Source organism: Podarcis raffonei, chromosome 5, assembly GCF_027172205.1.
Source record: "Podarcis raffonei isolate rPodRaf1 chromosome 5, rPodRaf1.pri, whole genome shotgun sequence".
Lineage (NCBI taxonomy): Eukaryota > Metazoa > Chordata > Lepidosauria > Squamata > Lacertidae > Podarcis > Podarcis raffonei.
In genome coordinates, this window is record NC_070606.1 from 61,262,911 (window position 1) to 61,278,501 (window position 15,591).

General features: G+C 44.2%; 1 long non-coding RNA gene across 1 annotated transcript in view; it reads left to right on the forward strand.

Moving 5' to 3' along the window:
• The window catches only part of LOC128414394 (uncharacterized), a 47,479-nt gene extending 33,512 nt beyond the window's left edge, over nucleotides 1-13,967 (forward strand). Inside the window, exons 2-3 of the long non-coding RNA XR_008330651.1 lie at nucleotides 10,879-11,075; nucleotides 13,585-13,967. This is a non-coding gene — a long non-coding RNA (uncharacterized LOC128414394). The remainder of the gene's footprint in view (nucleotides 1-10,878; nucleotides 11,076-13,584) is intronic.
• Nucleotides 13,968-15,591: the final 1,624 nt, after the last annotated feature.

Sequence of the window (15,591 nt, forward strand, 5' to 3'; positions counted from 1 at the left end):
AGCTATTCCCAGGGAATAGGGAATTTGGAGGCAGGGAATAGGGAAACTGCTCTAGGGAGCAATTGCAGCAACTGGAGACCCCTCCCCGTCTACCTTCCCTTCATGGGCTGTGCACATATAGCCAGAGACCACACCTGTGTGGAAGCTGCTTCTGCTCATCCCATTTCAATTTTCCCCTGGAAGACAGTGATGCAGGGGAGGGTGCGGAAGCACACGGCCCTTCACTTACCTGGCCTGCCTCTTCCCCCAGCTCTCAAGCTTCCCCTGCCTCCGATTCTTGCATCCTGGCTGATACAGGTCCCCATAGACCACTGCCTCCGTCTCCTGAGTCAGACTCCAGCCTCCCTTCCCCTGGTAAACACTCATCACCGCCCTGCCAGTCCCTAATGGTCACAATGCTGGAGTTGCACAGATCTTGTGGCACAGATCTTGTTTCACAGCACTGCAAGAGGAGGCTGCGGAGGTGTGTCATGAGGTCAGCTGTCAGCACTTCTGTTGGGATTCTGTCCTGCCCTGTGGCTTCCCCACATGCCTGAGGGTTGATGGTAGGCAGAGTCCGGATGCTGTCAATTGCTGTGTTGAAGACCAACTTTCCCCATGAGTATCATTCTTGCTAGTGATCTGCCCATCACTTCATCTACTTGCTGGGATCTCTGATGCTCTCCAGACAAGGTTTTCAGTGGTGCAGTTTTTCTGATTGTTGGTCCAAAAGCTTTGCAAGTATTGTCACCATCAGCTGCAAGTTGAATGCTCTGACAGTGCTTTAGCCAGTAGTCATTGGCACACCGTCAGGCAATCCGTTGGACATAGCTCCTTGCCTTTATGATTGTGTAAGAAACCCTTAGTTTCCTGACTAGTTGCAGAATTATTTTAAGGAGTTCTATAATGGGAGCAGAACCCCTTTCTAGCACGTGCTGGAAGTGAATAGAATTTAGAACTGGGTGAACAAGTGATCTTAACCATAATTTCAAAACACCAGTAGCCAATATGATGCCCTCCAGAGATTGGTGGACTACACCTCCCATCATACCTGAACACTCGTCATGTTGTCTGGGGCACACCTGAAGGTTACCATTTTGGCTGTCCCTGTTCTAAGCTATCATTTCCTCTTTATTATCAACTCCATGCCCTTCTTTTCCAATCCGCATTTCAGATGGGTTTTGCTAACAGTAACCAGCACACAAACTGGGATTTTAAATACAATCAAAATAACCACAGAAGACAATGTCATTCTCGTGCTATGTTGTGTATATATATATATATCATTTTGGGAAGTATGAGTTTTCTTTTGGTCCTGGGAAGGCAGATTTGTAGCATGACTGACTACGAGCATCACAAGCCTCTGTGGAAGTTATCAAATTCAGACCTCAAAGGCAATGTTATGGTTTGCTGGTTTGTTCATTTTTTTATCGCTGTAATAAAGACTTTTGAAATGGCTACCACTGCGTATAACTACTTTACTGGTCTACATTGATGGGTGCTTTGTGACCTCCCAGGTTCAGGTGAGCTTGTACTAACTGAGCATCTTAAATTGCTAAGGGTTTGTTACTTACTTCTGAAGGTGGTTGTACCTTCAATCTTGATTTCCTAGAGGCATTATGAATCCCAGAATAACATTAGGATATCAATTACTTTTATATTGCATGTGCAATAGGTCCCCATAAACAGCTAATGTTCCAGTAGGTTCAAGGGTATGGTCTGAAGGAACGTGAGGCCACCATCTGGCTGAAGCTAAGGACATCTGGTTTTGGCCATTGCCTGGGTGGGGAACTGCCAGGGAACTACATGGATGCTGCCTTGGATTCCAGGATGGGAGAAAAGTGGGGTGTAAATGTAAGAAAGTATAAATAATGTTTAAAATGGAACATGTCACACCAGAAATTATAATCAGAATAGGAGAGTGGTTCATGGTTCTCTCAGTTTCCAGACCTTCATATTTGTGTAGGTGGGTGGATGTGAAATCTGGATGATCACTTTATTCCATTTCATATATCCTGCAACTGGGTCAGTAAGCCCAAAGTAAAGGAAGGTGTGACATCCTGTTTTTGCTGGCATCCATCTGTCTTGGAAGACAATGGAGGAGTGCACCTTTGGGGTGAAGTCAAGGTGTTGGAAAGTTATAGCACCTGCTGTGGCTATAGAGACCGATATGGGAGAGACATGTTTTGTTGCAGCTGGGGCAGATGAAGGCTTCCAGCTCTGCTGCTGCAAGTGCTCCAAGTTTCATTACCTTCCTGTCATCAAGAATTGTAAAAGGCCTCCACACATCTAATAAAATCTTTGCCCTTAGATGTCAATTATACTGCATAAAGCAGAATTTCCCAAAAGGGAACATCAGATCTACTTAATATTTGTGTAGGTAGCTTGCTAGAGTCCACAAGTCTCTGGTGGGATAAAGAGGAGGAGTTTGTAGCTGCCTGTCATGACCTGGGGTCAAACTTCCCTTCTTCAGGGGATGAGGACAAGAATTCAGAATTCAGAGTAGGAAAGTGAATTGCCCTCAGGGCCAGCTCCAGAAGCACTTAACCAACTGGAAGCACTTCCAAAGGAAGAACCTGTGATGCCAGCACTCCAGTCTGAAGACATCGTGTAGCCTTCCTCAGGTTCAGAGGAAGCTCAGAAGCCCTAGGTCAACCACAGTCTCCTCTGTTCCATCAAAGTCAACCAATGCTAAAGCAGATGGAGCTTATTAAATGAAGAGCCACTAAGCTGCTATGTATGCCTAAGACTCAGTCTGAGGATGCCTGCTGTTGAAACAGCACCTGAGCTCCGCTTTCATGATGTCTCCAGCCTTGTCTCGGCTAAGGTCAGTGCTCACAACAGAACATTGCCTGATTCTCCAGTTGTCCAGAATAGATGTAGCTGCAAGAACTTAATTAGGATAGTCACTCATAGTGTAAGGATGGAAAGCTGGTGATTTGAGTATGTGTGTATGGTGTGTGGCTTTGGCTTCGGAAGTGCAAGCCCTTGAAGTCTCGAATTGATATTAGTAGATAGATGATATTAGTATACAGCATTAATACTCCTGGATTGCTTTATATTGGATCTGGGAGCAAGGCTGCACTCACCCTCTGGCATCTGCACAATGAATGTGAGAATCTGTAGTGGTGGAGCCTTTGCATATACAGCTTTATGTAAGAAGCGTTCCATAGGACCTGGGATCCCTTTGCCACGCATCCTTCCCATTCCCAATTCCTCTCCTTCTGAATAGATGCTGGCAGCAAGGAAAGGACTGCTATACTTGCCCTGCCAGGACTATTCCACCCATCTTTCCTCAGACAGCTGAACAGCCACAGAACTCCCTCACACTACTGTCAATAGTAGCTAATTGGTTCCTGTTCAAAAGAGTGCTTTGCCTTTAAACTTCTTGATCAAACGAATTAAACCTAACAATTGGATTTGAGTTGTCTGGTTCTTTCCCCTCCACACACAAGATCTACTGCTGGTCTCACAGTCCTGCCTGTATTTCCATTTGCTGATGAAACTGGTGTTTGGTCCCATGGTTTGAGAACTTCATGTGTTGCAGCTTGTTAGGATGAGATGAAGGTAGCTGTCAATTTATAAAGGTCTCTGGATGTGTTGCAATGATTGCCGTTCCACATTATCCATTAATCTCACAATTTAAATTTGTCACCTTCGCCTTGCAGCCTGCTGGCCACGTAAGCTGAAACAGGCCTTGCCCCCATTCTGCCCCAGACCATGCGTATAGCATCTCATTAGCTGGCAAATACAGTTACCACTTGTGGTCTGACATGAAATATTCATTGGCTGCTTTGTACAAAAAAAGAAAAGGAAAAAAAGATTGGCTGTTAACTAGTTGAGAATATATGAGAAAACAGCCAAAGGAATTACAATTGATTTTCTTGTCTTATCGGTGAGAGCACATACTGTATTATTAATATAACGCACTCAGTGCAGTTCTATCAATTGGGGATTAAATTGTGATAAAAATACCAAAGTTTCTGCATTTCTTTACAGCTTCATGTTGCCCCAGTATTCCACCACTGATAGGTGCTAAATAGAGGGTAAAGTGGAATTTCTTAAGGGTGTGCATATGAATAATTTTTAATGATATGCAGATTCCTCACCCGCACTCTGGGTTCACAATGGAAATCATAGGGGGGGGCATCTCTGAGGACTGGCCCTGCCCCAAGTTGTCCCCCAAGCTTCCATGTATCATTGATGAGAAATGCCACCCAATCAGAGTTTTCCATGGCCATGCTAAAATCGCATGCATCCACTGGGATCTTGACTCCGCTGCTACAGCAGGGGACTCTCAAGGGGTGTCCAGAGCACTGTCTAGTCCTGTTGTGTCCAGGGAGGTGATTAAAACCTCCCCGTGAGAGTGGGTAGTCCCTGCATGCTTGAAGGGGGGTTGGTAAAGCCCTCCCCAGACCTGGAAAATTTAAGTAATTACATACCGGCCAGTTGCCAATCTACTCCTCTTGGGTAAGGTTCTTGAGTGTGTGGTTGTGGACTGGATCCAGCTGCTATTGGAGGAAAATGATTTTCTAGATCCATTTAAGTGGGGTTTAGGCCTAGTTTTGGCGCAGAAACCGCTTTGGTTGCCCTGGATTTTGACATCTGTCGGGAGAGAGCTAGGAGAAATGTGTCCCTGTTAATTCTCCTCAACCTCTCAGTGGCTTTTGATACCATTGACTATGGTATCCTTCAGCAGCGGCACCCCATTGGCCTTTCCTCAGAGTGAAACTCTGAGGGGGGAGGAGGTGGTGGAGAGACCGGAAGAGACCTTCACCTCACTGGCTCAGTTGGCAGCCGGTGGCCAATAACAAGGTCAGTAATGAAGCAAGCAGAGGGCAGGCAGGCAGGAGAACACCAATTTACCATTCTTCTGCATCTGTCACTTGAGATAGTTATCTCATCCCACCTCCTGACTGGACAGCTCCTGAGAACATGTGAAGCAGCTCTGAGCCTTATACATAATAGCACCTTCTCTCAAGGTCTCAGGACACATCTCACTGTCACATCTGACCTTTAGCTGTTATAAAGATGCCACCTCACTAGTTGCATTGCAAAAATGCAACATCCAAAGTGGTCATGATGTACTGAGCTTCACTTAAGGAATGCCAGAAGCAAAAATTAACAAAAGCCTGGAATCTCTTAAGTACGCTGGTGTGGTAAATATTAGAGCTGTGTGCAAATGGCCCCAGTTTTTTCTCTTATTATTTGTGGCCAGAGAAGTGGGTGCTGGGAAGGCATTTCACCCAATTTTGGCAGGGTGGGAGAACAGGTTCTTAGGGGTGTAGCGGAGCATTATTAGTGGCAGGAGCCAGACAGCTTTATCTCACCAGACTTCCCCCCCTGCTGCTACTGCTGTTATTAACATTCTGGTTTCCAATCTACAACCTCCATGATGTCCCTGAACTAGTGTTTTTCTGGGGAATTGCAGAGGGAAGTTGGAAGCTTCACCACACACAAAAAACTGTGGAAATTGTTGAGAGTAGTTTCTGCAATTTGCTCTTCTTTTTCTAGGGAGAGGGATGAGAGAAAAAGAAAAATCTCAGAAATTTCCTCAGGAAAAGGAAAAGTTTCTGAGAAATTTCTAGTAAATATTCTTTAAGATGAGATAATGTGCACCAAGGACAACTCCTCCTCACTCCCTTGGCTTTCGGCCTGAGACATTTTGCCTACTATTTGTTTCTAACATTTCCTTATTATAGCTCTATCTCATTAGCCATGATATATCCGCAAGCTGGCAGCCAAAGGTTAACTGTGACATGCAAGAGTCTCTTAACATTACAAACCCCTCTGCTCCACCCATTTGTATTCATTTCGGTGGCTACTGCAGGCTCCATGAGCGGGTTTAACAAGTCTCTGAAGGTCTCTCTTACTTACAGAGCACAAGTAAAATTTGCAAAAGGAGCAATTACAGCTCCTTCCTCCTTCACTCTCTCCATGTGTATCTGAGTCAGACACCAGTGAGGCTGGGCCTGCAAGATCAATGGTCTGAAAAGGGCTCTCGCTATTTGTGCATTCAGCTGTGCTTTCTGAGTTGGTTGTCTCACTGCGCAGCTGCCTCCTTGCATGCCAGATAACCTAATAATAGACTATAGCTGGAGCCTGAATATCATAATTCTGCTGAGTTCACTTTTGGTGATAATCTTAGCCCAGGGTGCTCTACTTGGATACAGCCCTTGCCTTGAACACTGGCACCTATGAATATGTGGGGTAATCTCCTTTCTTCCATAGTGACCTTGCTTTTCACATTTCACCCCACTATTGGTTGGGAGAGAATCAACAGGGAGCTGGACCCTCAGGGCAAACACAGGGAATAAGTCCCATCACATCAAGTTATCTTGTGTGGTATATGGGTACAAGATGGCAGTCTTCTTCATGGGATGTGCTAAAGGTCAGTTTTGGATCCTTGGGGATGTTGCTTAGAGAAGGCCAGCGCTTGCAATGCTGTGCAAAGAAATTTGTGGCATTGGTATGGCAGGAATGGGGAGGCAGAAACGTTCTGCTCATATGATATGCTTTCTCCATCATACCAGCTTGTTTACAACTTGAACTGAAACAGGCTTCGCACTTTCTCATTTATAGCCAATTACTAGTGATGGAAGAGTCTGCAGTAGATTTGAGGGTCACAGGTGGAGCAGCGTTCAAGCTACAATTCCAGGATTTATAGAATCATTTCTGCCCTCTTGGGCAGAAATATGTGTGTAGAATATCTTGAACAAATGGAACATCTTTTCTACTTCCTGTCTCACTGCATGGCAAGGCTGGACAGCTATTCCATTAGGACGTGCAGGAGTAATTCTAATGTATTGATAAGGCAGGGAGTTGGAAAAGGTGGGTTGCCGGGAGCAAAACCACTGGGTCACATTTCACCCCAGCCATTAATTCTCTAGGGAAGTTGGCCACATATGCATTGTGAAGAAAAGAAGACAAAGGTTTTATGCATTTGCATGAAATCTGCATGTGCAAATTTATATGTAAACATGCAAGTGTATATGTTGTTGAAATACAATACATCTCACTGTAACGTGAAAGATCATGACCAAGTGGCCTGACAGCTAACTGAGCGACTTTAGGGGCCCTGCTTTCCCTTATACAGTAGGTCTTAATCTTCAAGCCAGACTTATATCAGACACTCCTTTAAAACGTAAGCGCTAACTCCCCCCAATAAAATACCCCATGGGATGGGGCTTTCCTGGGGCCCCAATATTTTATTCAAGTTGCCACCCTTGCTTCCAATAGAGGACATCTTCAAATGGAGAGGGAAATGAACAGCTTGAGCTTCTGTTGTTTCGCTTTCTTACTACAGCAAATTTGGAAGTTCTATCTAGTTGGGAGTGGGTCACTGCCAGGGCTATTGATGCCAGGCCTGGAGGTATTGTGAGGTTTTTGGTTTTTTTAAGGCATGGTTGATGGATCTGAAACAGACACTTTTCGTCGCTGAAGTGTTTATCAAAGTCTAATTGAAGTTCTGTGTGGAAAGTACCAGTTAATTGCTATTAGAAGATTATTATAACAGCTGCAAGATTGGAGTCAGGTCAAGGGATTGATGGGAGAGGTGGGAGAATAGCTTCAGTGGTAAACACCAAAGATGTGCATCTTCCCAAAGCTTATTTACCAAGCAAACAACATGTTGTTAATTATTTTTTTAACACAGCATGCAACTTCACTTGAAGAAATCTGAAATTTGAGAGGGGTGTGTGTTCTAACCTAATGTAGTTTTAGTTCAGGTTTCCCCAACTTAGTATCCTCTAGACTTTTTTGACTACAAGTTCCATCACCACTGACCATAGGCCATGCCGACTGGGGCGGATGGGATTTCTAGTCCAAAACATCTGGAGAGCACCAATTTGGGGGAACGCACCTAGTTAAATAAAAAGGTGCATGGTCTGAATGTACTTTAACTCAAGTGGTGGGTTATGTAGATTGAGATGGAAGACCTGATGTTTTGGAGCCTGGATCACCAACTGAGTTATAATATAAAGAATACGATCACGTGTTTGTGTGTGATCAGGCTTCCAATTCTACTGGTGACAAGGAAGCAAACTGAATCTGGTCCTGAACCTGGACTGAAAGGAAGGTGAACCTTATTTCCCCCAGAACTACTGTAGAGCACACCTGGATTATTATTTTTTGCAGCCTTTGTTGAACCTCAACTAAAATAGAACCTTTTCCCAAATTCAAGTTACCCATTCAGAATAAGGATTTAACAACAACAGCAACAACGCTAGTGGAATGATACATGTATTGGCCCCAACACATTAAAAATTGGAAGGGTTTTTTTGTTTTTGTTTTAATTTAAGGGCTGGTCTGACTTTGCCCACTTTGAGGATGAGAAAGTTGTTGTCAAAACCCGATTTTTCTAACTTTTGACCTAAAGTGTCAGCACAAGCCCTACTGTTCAGGTTCCCTGACTGCATCTGTGATTGTTAGTCCCCAGGATCTCAGCTTGTGCAGAGTCTAGCCATCTCTCAGAGTCCTAGCTATGAGGTCCTGACGAGAGAAAGCCATTCTGGAATGCTGAAGGTGGCTGGTACCTAAGTGAGCAAGAAAGTGGTGAATATTAACTTTTTCAGTAACCAAATTTCACCTGTTAAGAGTCAGGTTATAATTGAAGATTAGCACATTTCCCCTCTTCATCCCATCTTACCTAGACAAACATGCATGTGGTTTTAGCTGCACAATATGAATTATAATAACAAAACCAAAACTAATATTGCAAGGGGTTGGACTGAACGACCCTCGTGGTCCCTTCCCAATCTGATTATATGACTTTCTAAACCGTAAAATAAAATGTCATTTTTTGAAATGATGCAAAAATAAGTTAAATAACTTATTTCCAGATTTTCTAGATGACTACTTGGTTGCTTTTTTGAAATCAGATGTCAGTTTATTTTATTTGTTTTAAGCACCTTGCTGTTTCTCATGCCCTATTGGGTAATCCAGCTCTGGTTTATGGGCAGCTTCCGGGCCCCTACTCTCACTTCTTAGGTTTACTTATTTTTAAATAGCACTTGGCCCAGAGCACCCTTCAGATTTAGTAAATGCTCCCTCCTTTAGTCAGCGTTAACCCCAAACCTAAACCAAGTAATTTTTTATTTTTTTTAAAAATGGAATAATTTTTTACTTTCTGCTGCTGTCATGCCTTCTGGGGCCCTGATGAAATTTAATTGCCTGCCACTAGTTTAGATGAGCAAGCAGTAAACGTGGCCAAAGGAGAAAAGGTTCTGACCTTTGATTCCTCAGAAACTCTTTCATAAAACCTTGATCCTCACTTTAGCCTGTGTATGTGGTACAATTATGTATCAGAAACCTCTGAGCAGACGGCATGGAGGCACTATGCTGTCAAGCAAGAGACGCTGTGAATGAGAGATGGGTCCTGGTTAGTGAGTTGTGTAGATAGGTGACAGAGACCTGGCAACAATGCCCTCCACCCCTCAAGGAAAGCTCAGGGGTGAGGCATGAAATTTCTCAGGAAGAAGATGGACTGGTCACCTTATGTAAGAGGCAAGAACCTAGGGGATTAATAGCTTGAGTCCAGGAATCCTTTGAGCGTGGAGCATTTATCACACTGAGATTTGAGAGGAGACTCACCCCCCCCCCAGTTAATATAACATGTAGCAAAACTGTTGTAAGCCCTTTCAGGGACTGGTGGGTCAGGTTATGATGTTCTTTGTACTGTATTCCCAAAAGGGGAATGTGTGAGAGAGGTAGATAAGGACCCTAGAGAGGAAGGACCTGCCCATTTTTCTTTGCCTCCTCAATTACTCTGATCAGCCCACCGTGGCCCCTGCAGGCATTGTGCTTTCGGCTTCTGTACGGGAAATGTGCAAGGGGTTAATGAAGCTTTTGATCTGACCAGCAAGCAAAACATTAGTTGGAGGCTCTCTGAAGCATCGCTACTTTGTCTCAGCCCAAGAGCACGGGGATTATTTCTTGTTTCCATGAACAGCGTGAGATTTGCTGGGATTTCAGCGCTGCATCCAGGCCTGTAGTGCTGATGAAAACCAGAGCGTGGGGGGGGGGGGTCGGGGAGAGGTGATGTCCTGCACTCTGACAATATTTTCCAGCTTGTTTGTAGTTCATCTGAGGAGGATTCTGCGTTTTGTATAGTTCCTCTGCCACTGATCCTCCGGGTTTCGCCATTCATTAAGAGGGACAGTGAACTCCCGAGGTTGTGTCAAGTCCTAATGAGAAATGCCTAACAATGCTCAGCGTTTGATTTATGAGCGCTGCTTAAGTTAGGCTTAGAGTCATGCCAAAACAGGCTGCCAAGATAAGCGCACATTTATCTATAGAAGTTACGGAATAATTATGCGAAAGCGTTACATTTTTAAGAGAAACAAAGACAGACCTGCGGGGAGCACATTTTCACAGCGTGATTTAGCAAAGCCCAATCAACCCCCTTGCGGGAGGACAATTAACAGAATTAAAAGTTGGAATTTTAATTATCATACAAATTAGGGGGAAATTAATCAGCTCATATTTTATGACCACTGCGCTCTCAGCCTTGCCAGTTGAGGTTTTATGGCAAATCTTTTGATTAATTGAGATGCAGCATGAAAGCATAAAATCTAAACTTGAGTGGCATTTTAATACTCAACCCTCTCGTTCATTTGCTTCTCCAGCATTAGGAAAAGAAAGTGAAAGCTCTTTGTTTACCTTGCAGCTCCACCAGACGCTGCCTCTTTTGCCTTAAGTCTGCCTTCCCCAACCAGGTGCCCTCCAGACATTTTGGACTACAATTCCCATCAGCTGCTGACAGGCTGGGGCTGATAGGAGTTGTAGTCCAAAACATCAGGTTGGGAAGACTTCCTTAAGTGTTCTCTAGCACTCTGTTACACTTTCTTTGTTTCAATGTAGAGAAAACTTCTAATCGGTGCTTTTTTCTATGAAAACAAGGTGCAGGAACTCACCGCCTCAGTCGCCAACCTGACGCCATAGGGAAACCAGAATTTCGTGACAAGATGCCGGGTTTGCAGTTCAATCTGCCACCTGCTTTGGCCGCCATCGTGCCAGTGTGCACCTCGCCCCCACCAGTCCAGACCGCTTTGGCTGCCATGCTGAGAACCTTGCTGCTTGGGAACTTCCTTTGCTGGGTGAGTGGACTTCTTGGACAAAGCAAGGCAAAAAAAAGGTGCCAGAACTGCACTCTGGCATGTTCTGGCCGACAAAAGCCCTGCTTCTAATTCTGGTGGCAACTGGAGTGAGTGTTGGCATATACCCAGGGATGGGTAAATATATCCATTTTGGTTTATCTCAGTTTTCCATGGCTAGCTGTAGTTTCCCACATTTTCTCATCTGTTGTTTTTTTAAAAGACATTATGAAAATATTTTGGTACTTTAGCACAATTCTCCTAATACAGTGGTACCTCGGGTTAAGTACTTAATTCGTTCTGGAGGTCCGTTCTTAACCTGAAACTGAAGAACTACTTTAGCTAATGGGGCCTCCTGCTGCCGCCGTGCCGCCATAGCACGATTTCTGTTCTCATCCTGAAGTGAGGTTCTTAATCCGAGGTAATATTTCTGGGTTAGCGGAGTCTGTAACCTGAAGTGTATGTAACCTGAAGCGTATGTAACCCGAGGTACCACTGTAGACACATTTTTGTATGCAGCTTTATTTCATATGCAGAGTTTTTGCAAGTCATTTCCCCATATAAATTGTAAGTTTGCATGTTATTTTTCCTAATATTTTGCACATCACCTTGGGGCATATGGGGCGTCATTCGTGCCCCCAGGCCTGAGGTTCCCCACCACTGCTTGTAGGGCTCCATCTTGTCCTCTCATCTGTTCCGTATTTATGTGAAACTGCTGGGTGAGATAGTTTGTGGTTTTGGCACTAGGTATCTTCAATATATTGATCATGCACACTGATATTTTCTCTTTTTTATGGTCCGGACACAAGACTGAGGGCATGTTGATGAGTTTTCTGCTGTGAGGAGGAGAGATAGGGATGGGGCATGTGCACCCAAAGGGAAACTTGCATAAAAGCTTCGGAGAACATTAGAGAAACAGCAGTCCAAAGATAATAAACAGTGGCAGAGGAGGACATTTTGCCTATAATACATCTTGACATGAAATATTGCTCAGTTCTTACCTACTTAAAATGCAGAGTAGAGTGTGCTCCAGGAGGCCACAATATGTTGCCATGTATGATAGGCTAGGAATACAGCCAAGGATGGCACTGGTCAGTTTTTTTCTAGCCCTTGAAGCGTCAACTAAGATGCCTTACATATCCCCCTGTTGGAGATTCTAACCCTGTTCTGTAATCATTTGTGAGAAGTCGCGTTAGGAACCATCAAAAGGAAATGCTACAGCTAATGGTCAATAGCTAGAGATTCATGTTCAATTTGACTAGTTTTATTTCCGCCAGAAAGGCTCGACTGGCACATGCTGCGGTCTGAATATTTCGGGAACCATCTGCTGGGATGTCTTTATTTTCTAGCCCAGCTCCATTTGCATCCATGATCAGTACTGTGCATTTGGCTGGAAACAGCAGGCTGCAATGGTTCTGCTTGTCAGTATTTGCTTCAGCCAATCTAGGGCTGCAAATTAGCCTTACTTCCAGATCAAAGCATGACTACTCCCAGGAAATCTCAACTGTCTGAGGCACAGCAGAAATATGGATCTTGCATAATAACTTCTGCCTAGTACAAAATGCAGTCTTTAACCTCTCATATACCTTCAGAAGTATAGTGTCTGCATAGTAACGGGATGGGAAATATATGTGCCTAAGATTGGGATGGAAAAGTCTTGTCCATTTTGGTTCTCTCACTTTCCCAGTTACCCAACTTGAAATTCACTTCTCTGCAGCAATTTAATTCTTTAGCATTAGAGTGTGATTTTCTGCTAATGAAAACATTTTTGTATGCTCTTTTGACTAGTGCACACATTTTTGCAAGCAACTTCTCCTAAGTATGTTATTTTTGCTAATATATTCATTTTAAAGCACTCTTATTTATGCATTTTTGTAAACATTGGGCAGAGAGCTGCATCACAAAATTTGGTGTGAATTTCCAAGGCTGGGTGTGTTTTGGGTCTCCTTGTTTTTGGGAAATGAATATTTGATAGATTCAGTTTTAAACATGAACTGAATGTGGGCAATTTGTTTGATGGAGGTAGGAAGGAAGGAAGTTTCATCCATGTCCACCAACACTTACCCACAGAGCGCCTAGTGTCCAAGAGACAACAGCATTCCAATTGCCACAGAGGGCCCCCAGGTTGAACCAATTTTCTGCTGGTTAGTCATGTGTAAAAGTGGCCTTTAACAGGAAACACAGCTTTTCATCTGCGTAATGCAACTTCAAAGCCTCTGATTTTGCTCGTGCCTCCAAATGGTCAGGGCATTCTGCAGCCAGATGGTGTGGAATTAAGGATTGCTCTGCAGGGCTGACTAGTGACATGGAAGTGATTATTTTAATTAGCCCAAGATCAGATTCTGGATGACAAATGAGCTCAGACCCACTGTCTCAGAACAGACGCAATTTATGGTTCAAACACAGCCTCCTGACCTCAGCAAAAGTTATTCTAAACATAAGGATAGAATTAGGGCTGTGCTTTGACGGAAAAAAGTTGAACGCAGCTCAAGCTGGACTATTTACATTTCAGATTCATAATCCAAATGCTGTACTAGCATATGAAGATTGCAGGAAAAGCATATGCGATAACTTCAATGGACAAGCAGTTAACAGGTTTGTCCCCAGAAAGTTTACCCTTCAAGGCTGCTCCAAGAAGGAATGGAAACCTCGGACCTTTGATGTATATGCAGTAATCCACAATGGTCCTCCTGTGAGCCTTGACTTGGTGTACAAAGTTTTCCACGTTTTGTGTTGCCCATAATTTGGCAAGTCAGGATAAGACAGAACAAGGCATCCCATTTATCTCAACAGAGACTGCTCCTTTCTCTCTGTAGCTGGGACAGATTTGCCACATACCCTTTTTCTGGGAGAAGACTTAAGTTGATTTCTCCCAAGGGAGGAGGTCTAGGGGAATACAGGGGCAGGAGTGCCCAATAGGAAGGGACAGCTGGCTGGCAAGTTAAGCTGCCTCCATGCCCACACCTCCACCTGCTTTGCAGCACCCATCCCCCTCCCACAATGTAGGCTTTTGCTAGTCACCTTTTGGGGCTCAGCAGGAATAATTTTGGGAGTCTCTGATGGGCTGCTGGAACTTCCAACCCTGCCAAGTGCCGTCTAAAACACAGTAGATAATGAAGCTGTCGAAAAAAGGTGAAGGATCTGGGGTCTCTTAAGCACTGCAGAAGTGTGCCAGCTCAAAAATAAGTAGTTCAGCCATCCTCTGTGTGGTTCCTGGTAGCCATTTATTGCCCTACCGCCACCCCAAGCCTCTCCTGCTTAGTTCCCAGTGGGGCTTCAAGAATGTGCTCACCACTGAGTTAAGGCTTCTGTATACTTTTATTATGATTATTTTGGATTCTGGTATTGTCAGTGAAGCTGTTCCAAATGGCTGGAATGTTCCATCAGCTTGTTTATTGGGACTCCAGGACACTTGGAACCCTTGGGCAGTAGAAGACATTGACTGAGAGGAGGTCTATCTGACCAAACCAAGTGCCTGGAGGGGAGGGGCCAGAAGGCAGGTAGGGATGTCATTCCTGTGCAATAATGCTGGTGGATCTTGATGGCCAGTCTGGATGGATGCTGTAATGCTAAGCTGAAGACCATACTTCTGCCTACAGTCAAGCACATAGCTATAGAGAAACATGGGGGAGAAAACCAGGCAGGGGAGGTATGGCAGCCCTTGACTCCTTACACAGCCCAGGACCCCTACACCTAAAGGATCATCTTTCCCTATAGGAACTTGCATGGAACCTGAGATCCAAGAGATGTCTGGAGGGTGGTGGTGAGAGATGGGTCTTTTCTGTGGTAGCTCCCCATGTATTGAACACTCTCCCCAAAGAGGCCTTCCTAGCAGCAAGTTTGTCATTGTTTTGGCACCAGGCAGACGTTTTTGTTTGCATTTTGTTTGCACAGTGATTTAATGTTTTTATTCTGACTATGTTTGACTATCTGATATTGGGTGGCACTGGCTGTGAAAGCAGCTCAGCTCCAGAGGATCCTCAGCCTCACACCCCGTCCTTTTAGAAAACCCCATTTCAGAGTCTTCTACTGGGCTCTTCCAGCAGAAATACACATCTCTGGTGGACAGAAGGGTGAGGTTTGTGTTGGTGCTTCCAACAGAACCTAGCAGAGGGGCACCTGCACTCAGTCCAATGCTTCTTCAGCCTGTCATAAGGGTTATTTTTATTATTACTGCAACCTAAGAATTATAAGCTATTAGCCTGCTAACCTTGGTGTAGCACTGAACAACCTTTTGGTCATCAATTCTATGTACAGTTCAGAAGAGCAGCAAATGCATGACAGACAGGTGTGCGTCATTTGATGATGTTGAGAATATTGAAATACTACGACGAGAGATAAATGCATTCCACACATACTATAGATGGAAACTATTTGTTCATTCACTGATTACCACACGTGAGCCGGAACAACATTGGCAACATCAATGTTTTTGTTTTGTATTTTACTCTTGTACTTACAACAACTGCCCTTGTGCAATTCAGAGTACATAATCATGATTGGTGAAACATCATTACTA